Source organism: Tupaia chinensis, unplaced genomic scaffold (assembly GCF_000334495.1).
Source record: "Tupaia chinensis unplaced genomic scaffold, TupChi_1.0 Scaffold000528_1, whole genome shotgun sequence".
Lineage (NCBI taxonomy): Eukaryota > Metazoa > Chordata > Mammalia > Scandentia > Tupaiidae > Tupaia > Tupaia belangeri.
In genome coordinates this window covers 2,552,772-2,566,303 of record NW_006160041.1, presented here as the reverse complement: position 1 = coordinate 2,566,303, position 13,532 = coordinate 2,552,772, and positions in this window count along the sequence as shown.

Sequence of the window (13,532 nt, the reverse complement as noted above, 5' to 3'; positions counted from 1 at the left end):
ATTTCTGCAGAGGAAATAACGAGGGGCCTGTGTCCTAAGCAGAAGATAAAAGCCAGAGGGTCTGTAGTAGGGGAAGCAGAAAAGCAACAGTTTAGTTGCCAGCAGCATCCCAGGGTTGAACAATGACCCTGCAGAGGCTGAATCAAGAGAAGCCACAGCAGAGTAAAGCATAACCTGTTGCCCAGGAAGCATATCTTTGTGCCTACTAGGACAGAGTGCATTCCAGACATAGGGTCAGCAGGTCAACATCCCACTATCCCAGGAGGCAGTTTGGCATTGCTCAGGGAATGAACAGGCCAGTCTACACACCATATGTACCCCTGTGCTGTGAGTGGAAGAGCAGGAACCAGGGAGGGACAGTGACTCCTGTCTGCTGGCTGTGGACAGCTTCCAGGGGTCTGTGATCATGTTGTGGAAACCTACTTGACTTGCCCCACAAGGTGGTCAGCCTGACCTGGACCTGATGGAAAGCTAAAGGGATTTTTTAAAATAATTATTTTGTTTAACTTTATTTATTTATGTAATTTGACCAGAGAGGGACAGAGTGAAAGAGAGAGTGAGTGAGTGAGTGAGAGAGAGAGAAAGTGAGAAGGCAAGCCACCAGGTTTGAGACTCAAGCTGCAGTCGGCTATGTGGGAGTCCAACACCTTTAACCACCATGCCACCTGCCGGCCCCAAAGGGATTTTAATACCTGGGAGGAAGTAAATGAAGGTAAGCAATCTGGAATTAATTTCCAACCCAGGGACTAGAGTGACATAGACAATAAAATTTCCCTCAGCTCTGACTAGCTGAGGGATCCCACAAAAGGCATATCAACCAGGCCCTTCTGTGTTCTTATCTGTCATAAGGGAACAGAAAACTTCCTTTGTGAAAACAGCTGATATAGCTCAGGAAGGGTAAAAGTCATGAATTCTTAACCAGAATTCTAATTTCTTGGGATGGCAAAGGAATATACAGTATATGTATATACTATTATTTATTGAGCACTTGCTATTGCCAGGTGCTAGTCTCAGTGCTTACATATATTTTCTCATCCTGTGCTAATGAGGTATGAGGTAGATATTATTATTATCCCCATTTTACAGTTGAGCAAATTAAGGCACAGAGGGTTCAGTGACTTGTCCAAAGTCACTCCATAGGACTTATCTGGGATTCAGGCCCACAAGCCTGACTCCAGAGCCCACACTCTGCAATGGGCAGGCCACTCTGAGTGTAGATGTTATCTAAAGAGGGAATCCTTTGAGGCAAATGCTTGGGGCCAAATAAACTATACCTTGAGGTCTTTGAACAGTTTTAATAGGAAACAGACACACTGGCTCAGTAGTAATCCTTTATTACCAACCATTCACATATTAAGAAACAAGATAGACTAAGAGTAAGGAGAGCTGGGTTCCATTCCTGCCTATGCTACTGATTAGCTGTTGACCTTGACCTTAGGCTAGCCGTTTTCCCTCCCTGGACCTCAGGATCTCCTATTTAAAAAAAAGAGAAAGAGAGAGAGAGAGAGAATTATTTATTTAATTTTATTTATTATTTTTTTCTTTTTTTAATTTGACCAGAGAGAGCGAAAATAAGGGAAAGTGAAAGAGCAAGCCACCAGGTCCAGGATTCAAACTGCAATTGGCCATGTTGAGTCTAGTGCCTTAACCACCTGCTGGATCCTTTTTCATAAAGAAATTTTAGGGGCAGAACTTTTCTTTTTTTTGAGAGAGAGAGATTTTTTGCTATAGAGCATGTGCACTTGCTGGAGAGACAGAGAGACAGAAAGTGAGAAATCACCCCCCAGAGGAATGGCCACACTGCAATCTCTTTTCCTCCATTCTCCTCTTGGGATCTTGGGCACTCATGCACACCTTCCTAGTGTGAGTTTTAAGTCATCAGGTTCAGGACTCGAACCATGGTCGACTACGTGGGAGTCCAGCAAGTAACCATTACTCCATCTGTTGGTCCCACATCAAACTCTTAGGAGCTCTTCCAACCCTCACATTTCCTGATTCTTTGAGTCTGTAAATAGTACCCTACTTCCTATAGATTATATCTCTACTCACTAAAAAATTGAGACTGAATAAGCCCCCTGCCGAATGTTCTCTGAACCCTGCTCTCTCCACCCTTCCTTCCCCGCCCTGTGCACCAGGAGGCTGACTCCACAGGCTGTACCCCTGAGGCTGCTCTACCCCCCAGTCTTTTATTCGGTTGGAGCAAAAGTAATTGTGGTTTTGCCATGTTGAAATTTGCCATTTGATATTGCATACATTCTTAAACAAGTATGGTTATATGTCATTTCGATGCACATTTCTCATTTCATTTTATTTTTGCTAATGACTTATTACTTGCTGTTTATTTTCTGTGTACTTTAGACTATGGAAAAGATGTTAGAAAAAGGCAAAAAATTAGGTGTTTTTATTTTTTAATGTATCGGTTATTTAAATAGATTTTTTATAATTAATTTTATTTATTCATTCTTTTCTTTTTTTAATCTGACCAGAGAGAGACACAGAGAGAAAGAAAGGAAAAGTGAGGAAGCAAGCCACCAGGTCCAGGACTCGAACCATGGTCAGGCATGTGGGAGTGTCCAGTGCCTTAACCACCAAGCCACGCACTGGCCCCTTAATTAAGTTCTTGGCAAGAAATTTGTGGGGATAAACTCCATTTGTTAGGGCAAACATGGGTTGCAGGTAGCCCTCGAATTGAGGAACAGCTTTGATTTTTGGTAAAATTTGCAAGTCCATAGCTTTCTGATCAACCTTGTGCTGCTCTGTAATCTTGTGTTTCTTTTTCTCTGTGTCAAAGATCTCACCTTCCTGGTGTCCAAGTCGGAGTTGGCCAATAGTAAGCCTGAGCAGGATATGGGAAAGCAGGAGAGAGTAGCCTTAGTGTGCACACATATGTGCATTTGAGTATATGTTTACACACATGCACGTGCACACACTCACACACACACTGAGTTGCTCCTACCCTTCCTATTGGCACTCTGGCAGTAACTGAGCTCTTCTCCCATCACAGCTCCTGTCTGGGCACTTCTGTCATAGCCCCAACCGTCACTGGGCTTCAAGACCACCATTCTTACACTCTGCCTCTTTAGGTCTTGGGGTGGCGATTGTTTCCTGCTCTTGCTCGTCCCCAGGTGCTTCCCCACTACTTGTCGGTTTTCTTGCCTGCCTCTACCTCTGCTAGCTAATCCATTCACTAAACATTCTGCCATCTGTTTCCCGCAGGACTCACTCTGCTGTAGTCCTCTTGGGGGTGGGATGGCTTTCCCCTTTGTCCTTGCTACTATCACGCTGGTAATCCCTCAAAGAATCATGAAGCAACACAGGGATCCCAGGCCTCCCTTCAGAGTCCTACAGGCATCCCTGCCATGCCCTGCAACTAATACGGTAACCAGAAACAGGTATTCTTAGGGTGAGGAAGCAGGATTTCCCAGTCTTCTCATAGTGGTAGAGGAATCAGTTCTATTAGCACAAAGTCTGTAACAACTCTCCAGCTTTTGCTATAGGGCGTGTGCACTCGCCAGAAAGACAGAGAGAGACAGAGAGACAGAAAGTGAGAAATCACCCCCCAGGGGGGATGGCCACGCCACAGTCCCGTCTCCTCTTTTCTCCTCTCAGGATCTTGGGCACGCACGCACATGCTCCTGTCGTGAGTTCAGGCCACCGGGTCCAGGACACGAACCACAGTTGACTACATGGGAGTCCAGTGGCATAACCATTACACTAACTGCTGGTCCCTACAACTCTCCAGCTATTTTGAGAGAGAAAATATGGAGACTTGGGTTTTAATCCTGGCTCAGTTACTTACTGAGATCTTCCTATACCTTAGATGCCTCATCTGTAAATTGGGGAGAATAATATCTACCTCTCAGGGCCGGTAGGTGGCATGGTGGTTAAGGGCGCTAGACTCCCACGTGGCTGACTGTGGTTCGAGTCCTGGACCTGGTGGCTTACTTTCTCATTTTTTCTCTCTCCCTCTTCCTCTCCCTCCCCCACCCTGGTCAAATTAGAATAAAAGAATAAAAATAAATAAAATAAATACAGTTAAATAAAAATAATTATTTAAATAATAATAATATTTACCTCTCAAGCTTGCTGCAAGGATTGAATAAGAACCTATGCAAAGGTTTAGCACTAGACACACTAAACACAGTAAACGTTAATTCCCTTTCTATTAGGCAACTAGGAAGCCATGAGAATAATTTCTAAGATCAAGTTGCTTCTCCAGAAATACCAGACCACCTCCTTCAGTTCTGCAGGGGAACAGCCAAGTGCTGGTATGGTAATAGACCAACGCAGGGAAAGAAAAGAAAAGAACAACTCATCAGAAACAAGGCTCTTGTAAAAAAAAAAAAAAAAAAAAAAAAAAAAAAAAAAAACAATGTTCAAACCCAACTGCAGCAAGCAATTAGGGAACAATAGCTAAATACTTTCTATAATTAGAGAGAAAAACCATTGGGAGTGATCAGAGCGCCTTTGTCTGCACTGACCCTCTGTGCCCAAAGATCTTGGCTCACGTGAGATAGAGACTGGGGATCTTGGTGTCTTTTTGAGTTTTCTTGAGAAATTAAATCTCCTACCACCCTTCTGTTGCCAAGAAAGGAGGGCAGAGGAGGCTGCAAATACCCTCTCATCACAAAAGAAAAGCAATTGGAAACGTGACTCATGCCAAGGATGAATTCAGTCCTGAGAGAGGAAGGGGTCTCACAGCTTCCCCCAAGAGCTACTCACATGCTGATGGCAGGTGGGCTGGCTGGCGTCTCTGGAGGAGGAAGAAGCAAATGGCTTCAGCATCCACCGACCATGCCCCTTTTGCTAAAACCTGAGGAGAAGAAAATCCTTACCTTTAGCAGCAAATATTCCAAACAAAACCAAAGGGGGTGGGGGTTCAGCCTCTGTGGAGCAGTTGCTGGCATACCAGATGGTGGAGCTGGAAGCCACAAGCCGGCTGCAGTTCAAATCCCTGACCCAGCCGACCTGAAACTTGCACATGTACCTGGGATATTGACAAGCTGGAGGACTGGAGGCAAGGAATAGAGGCATGGCCAGGTCCTGTGGAGGGTGCTTCTCTTTCTCTCTCTCTCTCCCTTTCTGAGTCTCTCTCTCTCTCCTCAACCCCACTCCCTACTCCAGCAGGCACTGCTGTCCTCCCAGGCCCCCAGGTTCCCAACTTGGGCCACCCTTTTCTCTTCACTCTCCTCAATCCCTTATCATTAATTCAGTCTATGGACACTTCTTTCCATATACCCTTCCATCTTCCCTTCCCTCCCTGTTTCTAGCATCACAAACAACTGTCAAGCTCCCCACACATCCCAAATTGGGACTTTTCCACAGACTTCCATCTGGTCTTGCATCCCCCAGACTCCTCCTCATCCTCCTCTTAGACATTTTTTTTTTTTGAAGAGGTTTTTGCTATAGGGCGCATGCACTCGCCAGACAGACAGAGAGACAGCAAGAATCCCCCCCCGGGGGGGGTGGCCACACCACAATCCCTTCTCCTCCATTCTCCTCTCGGGATCTTGGGCACGCACGCACACGTGCCCGGCGTGAGTTTTAAGCCACCAGGTCCGGGACGCGAACCACAGTCGACTACATGGGAGTCCAACGACATAGCCATTACGCTAACTTCTGGTTCCCTTCCTCTTAGACATTCCACACAGCCCCTGAAGATGGGTTTCCTCAAACACTGCATGTACTATGCCAGTCCCTACACCAGAATTTTCCAAACTATGGGACAAACCTGGTGGAACACCAGGTTGTTAGGTGGTGTTATACCCACTGGTAGTGCCCTCCCCATGTTCCCTTTACTGGCCAGTGTGCCCCATCACTCAATTGCTGGCAGTATGGGTTGCCTCCAGTTCATAGCTGTCCCATTCTCCAGAAAATTGATGAACCAAAGAGAACTGTCTCACCAAGCAATGCCTGGACAGTTACATCTTGGGTCCAAGGGTCAATCTGTCTTGAGGAAGGATGCTTTTCTGGTGCCATTCATGCCCCACAGCTTGCTCTGTGAGAAATAGTTCTACCCAAGCCATACTGTTGCTTTGTTTCTTTCCTGTCCTGATCCCTTTTCTTTTCTTCTCTTTTCTTTTTTTTAAGAATTATGTATTTGTGGAATCAGCAGTTAGCGTAATGGCTATGTTGCTGGACTCCCATGTAGTCAACCGCGGTTCAAGTCCCAGATCCGGTGGCTTAAACTCATGCCAGGCGCGTGTGCGTGTGTGCCCAAGATCCCGAGAGGAGAATGGAGGAGAAGGGATTGCGGCGTGGCCATCCCCCCTGGGGGGTGATTTTTCACTTTCTATCTCTCTGTATTTCTCTGTCTGGCGAGCGCACGCGCCCTATAGCAAAAACCTCTTAAAAAATTAAAAATAAAAATAAAATTAAAGAAAAAGAATTCTGTATTTGTTTTGTTTCATTTTGTTTTCTGTTTGCTGTAGGTCCCATGTTCACCAGCGTAAGCGCGTGAGAAATCGCCCCCCAGGGACAATGGCCATGCCGCAGTTCCTTCTCCACCACTCTCATCTTGGGATTTGGGGCATGCATGTACATGTGCCCAGTGTGTTTTTCAAGCTACGGGGTCCAAGACCCAAACCACACAGTTGGTGCAGTTGGTGATGTGGGATCCAGCACCTTAACCCCCGTGCCTCCCAAGTGGCTGCGTAGACAGGTACATACCACTGTGCCCACTTTTTGTCTCTCAGGGTCCTCCCACATGGTCTCAGCCTGAGTAGCAGTGTTTATCAGCCTAAATGACTGTTGGGTCAAAATACATCAAAACTTTAAAACAATAAGGGAGATGTGGGGCCAGCTGGTCGCATGGTGGCTAAAGCACTAGACTCCTACATGGTCCACCATGGTTTGAGTCTCAGACCCAATGGCTTGAAAATCACCCCAGGCATATGCACATGTGTGCCCAAAATGTCTAGAGGAATTTCCTAGAGGAGAAGGAATTGAGGCATAGCCATCCTCCCGATGGGTGATCTCTCACTGTCCCTCTCTCTGTCTTTTTCTCCAGTGAGTGCATGGTCCCTGTGGTAAAAACCTTAAATAAATAAGTAGATACATATGTATATATATATACATACATACATAAGGAAAATGTGAATACTTACTGGATATTGAATGACGTTAAAGAATTAACTATTTAAATTTGGGTATAATAAAGATAAGTGGTTGTGGTTTTAAAAAGGAGCCATGGGACCAGCAGATGGCATAATAGTTATGTTATTAGACTCCCACATGGTTGGCCTTGGTTGGAGTTCTGGACCCAGCAGCTTAAAACTCACGCCAGGTGTGTGTGCATGTATGACCAAAATTCTGAGAGGAGACTGGAAGGAAGGGATTGTGGTGCGACCATTCCCCCTGAGGGGTGATTTCTCAATTTCTGTCTGTCTCTTTCTGTCTCTCCAGCAAGCACACACGCCTATAGCAAAAAATCTCTTTCTAAAAAAAAAGCCATTATTGGAGCCAGCAGATGGCATGATGGCTAAGGTGCTGGACTCCCACATGGCCAACCGCAGTCCAAGTCTCAGACCCAGCCACTTGAAAAATCACACTGGGCATGTGTGTATGTGTGCCCAAAATGCCACGAGGAAACTGAAGGAGACAGGATTGTATCATGGTCATTCCTCCAGAGGATGATTTCTCACTCTCCTTCACTGCCCCTCTTTGTCTCTCTCCAGCAAGTGTATGTGCCCTCTGGCAAATATCTTTAAATAAATGAATGAATAAATAAAGAGGAGCCATTACCTTTTAGGGAAACATGCTGAAGTATTTACAATTAAAATACGATGTTTGAGATTTGCTTTGAAACAGTCTGGAAGAAAGAGAAAGACGGACTATGATGGGCAAGATTGGCCTTGTGTTGAAAATTATTAAGTTTGGTAGTGAGTTCAGCAGTTTCATTTTTTCTACTTTCTCTATTTCTGAATACGTTTAAAATTTTTCAAAAGTAAAATGTTCTACAAGTTCATAGTTGAAACTTGAAAATTTCAAAAAAGTGAAAGAAAAGTTAAATTATCCATAATCCTACCCTGCAGAGATAATCACTACTATCATTTTCAGTATACCCCTCTAGCCTTTTAAATAATATATATATAATAGAATCCTGCTGTGAATATTATTTTGTAATCTGCTTTCTTCCAGTACTTTTTTCTTGTCATCGAAAATTCTAAAACATATTTCCAATGTTTGCAATGATATTTTAGTTCCTAATATTTAATCAATCCTCTATTTTTGCTACTAAAAATCTTGCTGCTATAAATATCCTTGCAAATCTGTATTTTGGTGCCAGCCCCATGGCCTGCTGGTTAAAGGAACCTGGATCCCACATAGCCGCTTATGGTTCAAAAGCTAAAACTACTTTTCTTGAAATTAAAAAATACCTATTTACTGACTGTAGTATGCTATTTAGCATAAGCTAGGTGCTACCTTATAGTATCAGACATGTATTCACAGATAAGTATATGCCAGCTGAACTTGCTATTGAAAGTAGCTAGATTATTTAAGAAATTTTGTGAATCAATAAAATGGGGGGGGAGGAATGGAAAACAACTGTAGACACCTGAGATAGTGTGGGAAGAGGGTGGGAAATGGCAGAGGTTGAGAAATAGGGGGGAAAAAAAAAATATATATATATATGTACATATACATATATATGAAACTAGAAATAGAAAATTATTGACGATAACATGTATGATTAAGCTACTATGCAGTATATTCTGGATGAGAAATCATATTTTGTCTGCTGTGACGATGCTCAGGGAATGAATGTACATTAATTAATTTTTTAAATGTTTCAGAAGAAAATTATAGTGCACTTGTAACTAGATTCTAGCTTTGTACATATTTTTAGTTTAAAGTATTTTTGTGAATCAATAAAATATGGGAAAAAAAGTTTAGTATGGAAGGGAGAGAGGGGAAAGGGAAAGGAAAAAACAAGTAAAAGTATGCTTAATTGACAAAAAAATGAGAAGCTATTCACTGATAAGTTATAGAGTAGTATCTTTGGCTTGACTGCCATGCATAGGATTTGTGCTAGAAAAAGAAATGTACGCTGTAAAGATGTGATTAAATGTAAATAAATAAATAATTTTTTTTTAAAGTAAAACGGTCTGAAGTCGGATAGTGGTGATGGTTTTCATAAAAACTACTGAATTATATACTTTGAAAGGGTACTTTTTATGGCTTATAAATTATATCTCAATAAAGCTGTTATTAAAAACAAAAATAAAAACAACTCTGCTCTGGGAACCAGCAGTTAGCGTAATGGCTATGTCGCTGGACTCCCACGTAGTCGATCGTGGTTGGCGTCCCGGACCCAGTGGCTTAAAACTCACGCCGGGCACGTGTGCGTGTGTGCCCAAGATCCCGAAAAAAAAAACACAACTCTGCTCTAAGTTTCCTCTAAGTTTACCTCTAAAGTAACTGGGACTTTACACTTTTGTTTCCTCCACTCTATTTTTTCCTTTTCTTTTGTTTTGTTTTAAATTCCTGCATCTCCTTTTAACTTTTTATCTAGTGATTTCTCCTAAGGTTCTGCCTTAATTTTTTTTTCCTAGTGGTTATGATCCATGAAGGCAGTCTCTCGACTCTATCCTTAACTAGATATGTGATCTTGAGGAAGTTAGTTTCTTGACCTTAATTTTCTCATTTGAAAAATGAGGATAATAGGGACCAGCTGTTGGCGTAATGGCTATGTCACTGTCACTGGACTCCCATGTAGTCGACCGCGGTTCACGTCCTGGACCCAGTGACTTAAACTCACACTGGGCACGTGTGCGTGCATGCCCAAGATCCTGAAAGGAGAATGGAGGAGAAGGGATTGTGGTGTGGCCATCCCCGCTGGGGAGTGATTTCTCGCTTTCTGTCTCTTTCTCTGTCTGGCGAGCGCACGCGCCCTATAGCAAAAACCTCTCCAAAAAAAAAAGAAAATGAGGATAATAAAGATTCCTCCTTCATATGTTAAGAGTGAAGTTAAAATAACCAAATATATGAACTATGTTTAGAATAGTACCTGACGCACAGTAAGTCCTGCATTACTAATTGTAATGGTTACGTGTACTGATATACATTTTTATATTAATATTCATATATTAAAACCCTAGAGTAATATTTAGCACACAGTCAGTGCTCTGTAAGTGTTAGCTATCATTATTTACTTCTTAGTATTGGTGATTTTTTAAATTAAAATAAAAATTTTAATTTTTATAAAACAAACATTACAGTTTTCTTTTCCTATAGAGAACTTTACATTCCTTTGTTAAATGTTTTTTTAAAGAATTATTTTATTTAACTTTATCATTATTATTTTCCAGTTTAATCAGAGAGAGACAGAGAGAGAAAGAGGAAGTGAGAAAACAAGCCACCAGGTCCAAGACTTGAACCGTGGTCGACCATGTGGGAGTCCAGCGCCTTTAACTACCATGCCATTTGCCGGCCCCCCTTTGTTAAATGTTTAATGGTTAACTTGTCTAAGATTTTATCTGTTCTGCTGTTGATGAATATTTGAGATGTTTCCAGTTTACTGTTATAAATAAATATTGCTGCTTCGAATGTTTGTACATCTGTTTCTCCAGGGGATACATTTGGGTAGGGACTGCTGAGTCATAGGGTATGTTTATTTTATATTTACAGATATGGTAATCCATTTTCCAAAGTATTACCAACGGATTCAGTTTACATTTCTGCCTCCAGTAGGATCCTTGCCGATACTTGATATGTTCTTTTTTCTTTTCTTAAAGAATTATTTAATTTATTATTATTTTTTTAATTTGCTAAAGGGTGTGTGTGCATACCAAAGAGAGAGAGAGGGAGAGAAGGAGAAGGAAAATGAGAAAGCAGGCCTCCAGGTATAGGACTCTAACCGCAATTGGCCATGTGGGAGTCCAGCGCCTTAATCACCGTGACACCTACTGATCCCGATCTGCTCATCCTCTTAAATTTACATCTGGGATTAATGATTGTGTCAATTTTAATTTTTATTTCCCTGCTTACTAATGAGGAGGAGCACCTGATTTCTTTTTGTGAGGTTTTTGGTTTGGGGTTCTTGTCCATTTTTTTGCGTTCGATGTCCTTTTTCTTGTTGTTTCCTGAGTGTCTTCATGTTTTAATAATTTGGATACTACTCCTTTATCTGTCACAAATATCTTCCACCAGAGCTTTCACTCTAACAGTGAGATCTTTTGATGAATGACAAATTTTAATTCTGAAGGAAGCAAATTTATGAATTTTTTTTCGGTTTATGGTTAGTGCTCTTTATGTCTTGTTTAAGAAATCTTTCCTGTCTTGCAGTCTTATCTTGTAAAAGCTTTATAGTTTTCCTTTTACGCTTAGGTCAATTCCACTTGGAAAGGAATATTGTGTATGATATTCACTCAGATAGGAAGGAGTGCAATTTCCATTTTTTTCTGCATGGATGCTCCATTTTATCAGCCCTCTTTACTAAAGCCTGTCCTTTTCTCTCCGAGCTGCAGGACACCTCGATGGTGGAGCAAGTGTCCTTATGTATAGATGCTAGTACCTCATCCTCCTTATCCAATGGTGTCTCATCTTGCCTTTTTTATTTTATTATTTTTTTAACCAGCTAATCAAATCCCATCATAAACAAGCAAACACAGCCCCAAAATAAAATAAAACAATTGTCCCAATCAGTATAAATCTCAAGATCTAATTGGATAGGAGCAGGCAGGGACTCTTTTTTTCTTTTTCACCGGGAAGTGAATGAAGAAACATGTAGATTTAGTTGCCTGGACAGCTGCCTTATTCTTGGAGTTGAAAACAACACTCGGAATGGCAGCGTCAGGGGAATCCCTAAGAACAGAGTCAGGCATGTCGAGTCCTCCTTATCGCTGGTGCCTTAGCTGCATCGGTTTGACCTGGGATTTTTGTTACTTGAAACCACCAAAAACATCCTAACTTATCCATAAGCCATCTTAAATACAGGCTTGAATGCAGAAGAGAGCAGAAAGGTCTTTTTGTGGAAAAGAAAATAACTGTTAGAAAAATTATTAATTTCTTTCCATAGAATAAAAGATGTAAAAATGATGATGATAAGCGCCAGCAGGTGAAAAATAGTGATGATGGGGCCAGCGGTTATGTCACTGGACTCCCACATGGCCAACTGCGGTTTGAATCCCAGACCCAGTGGCTTGAAAATCATGCCAGATGTGTGTGTGTGTGTGTGTGTGTGTGTATACATGCCTAAGATCCTGGGAGGAGAACAGAGAAGAGATTATGATGTGACCATCCCCTCTGGGGGGTGATTTCTCATTTTCTCTCTCACCGTCTCTGTCTCTCTCTGGCGAGTGTACATGCCCTAAGGCAAAAAACTCTGGGGAACCAGCAGTTAGCATAATGGCTATGTCGCTGGACTCCCACTTAGTCGACCACGGTTTGCGTCCCGGACCCGGTGGCTTAAAACTCACGCCGGGCACATGTGCGTGTGTGCCCAAGATCCCGAGAGGAGAATGGAGGAGAAGGGATTGTGGTGTGACCATCCCCTCTGGGGGGTGATTCCTCGCTTTCTGTCTCTATGTTTGTCTCTGTCTGTCTGGTGAGCGCACGCGCCCTATAGCGAAAAAACCTCTAAAAAAAAAAAAAAACCTCTTCAAAATTATAGTTATAGGTAACATTTACCAAGGCAAACACTGCACTAAAACATTTATAGATAATATATTATTCTATTTATGATCTTATTCAGTGACCATAACCTCCAAAAGTATTCTTTCTCCCATTTTAAAGAGAGAAAACAGGCCCAGAGGTGTTAAGTAACTCTCTCAAGTCACACAGGTAATAGGATTCAAAGATAGGTTTGTCTGGCTCGAATATGCTTCACAAATTCCTCTTTGATTTAGAGTTCTTTATTAAACAGGGTAAACTAAGAGTTTCTAGAAGAACAAAATTTGGGGAAAAGGATAATTCTATTGGGTCATTGGAAAAATGATGCATTTTGCATAGAAAAAAATACATCATGACTTTTCTGACAACTCACTACATTACAACTGGTAGGACAAAAATATTGAGTCATCATAAAGTCATGATGTACTTTTCTTTCTTTTCTTTTCTTTTTTTTTGGGGGGGGAGAGTTTTTTGCTATAGGGCGTGTGCTCTCGCCAGACAGAGAGAGACAGAGAGATAGAAAGCGAGAAATCACCCCCCAGGGGGGATGGCCACGCCGCAGTCCCTTCTCCTCCATTCTCCTCTCGGGATCTTGGGCACACACGCACAGGCGCCCGGCGTGAGTTTTAAGCCACCGGGTCTGGGACTCGAACCACGGTCAACTACATGGGAGTCCAGCAACATAGCCATTACACTAACTGCTGGTCCCTCTTTCTTTTTTTGAAGAGATTTTTACTATAAGGTACATGCGTTCACTGGAGAGACAGAAACACAGAAAGCAAGAAATCATCCCCCCAAGGGGGATGGCCATACAGCTATCCCTTCTTTTCCATTCTCCTCTCGGGATTTTGGGAATGCACACATGCCTGGCGTGAGTTCTAAGCCGAAGGGTTCAGGACTTGAACTGTAGTTAACTACAT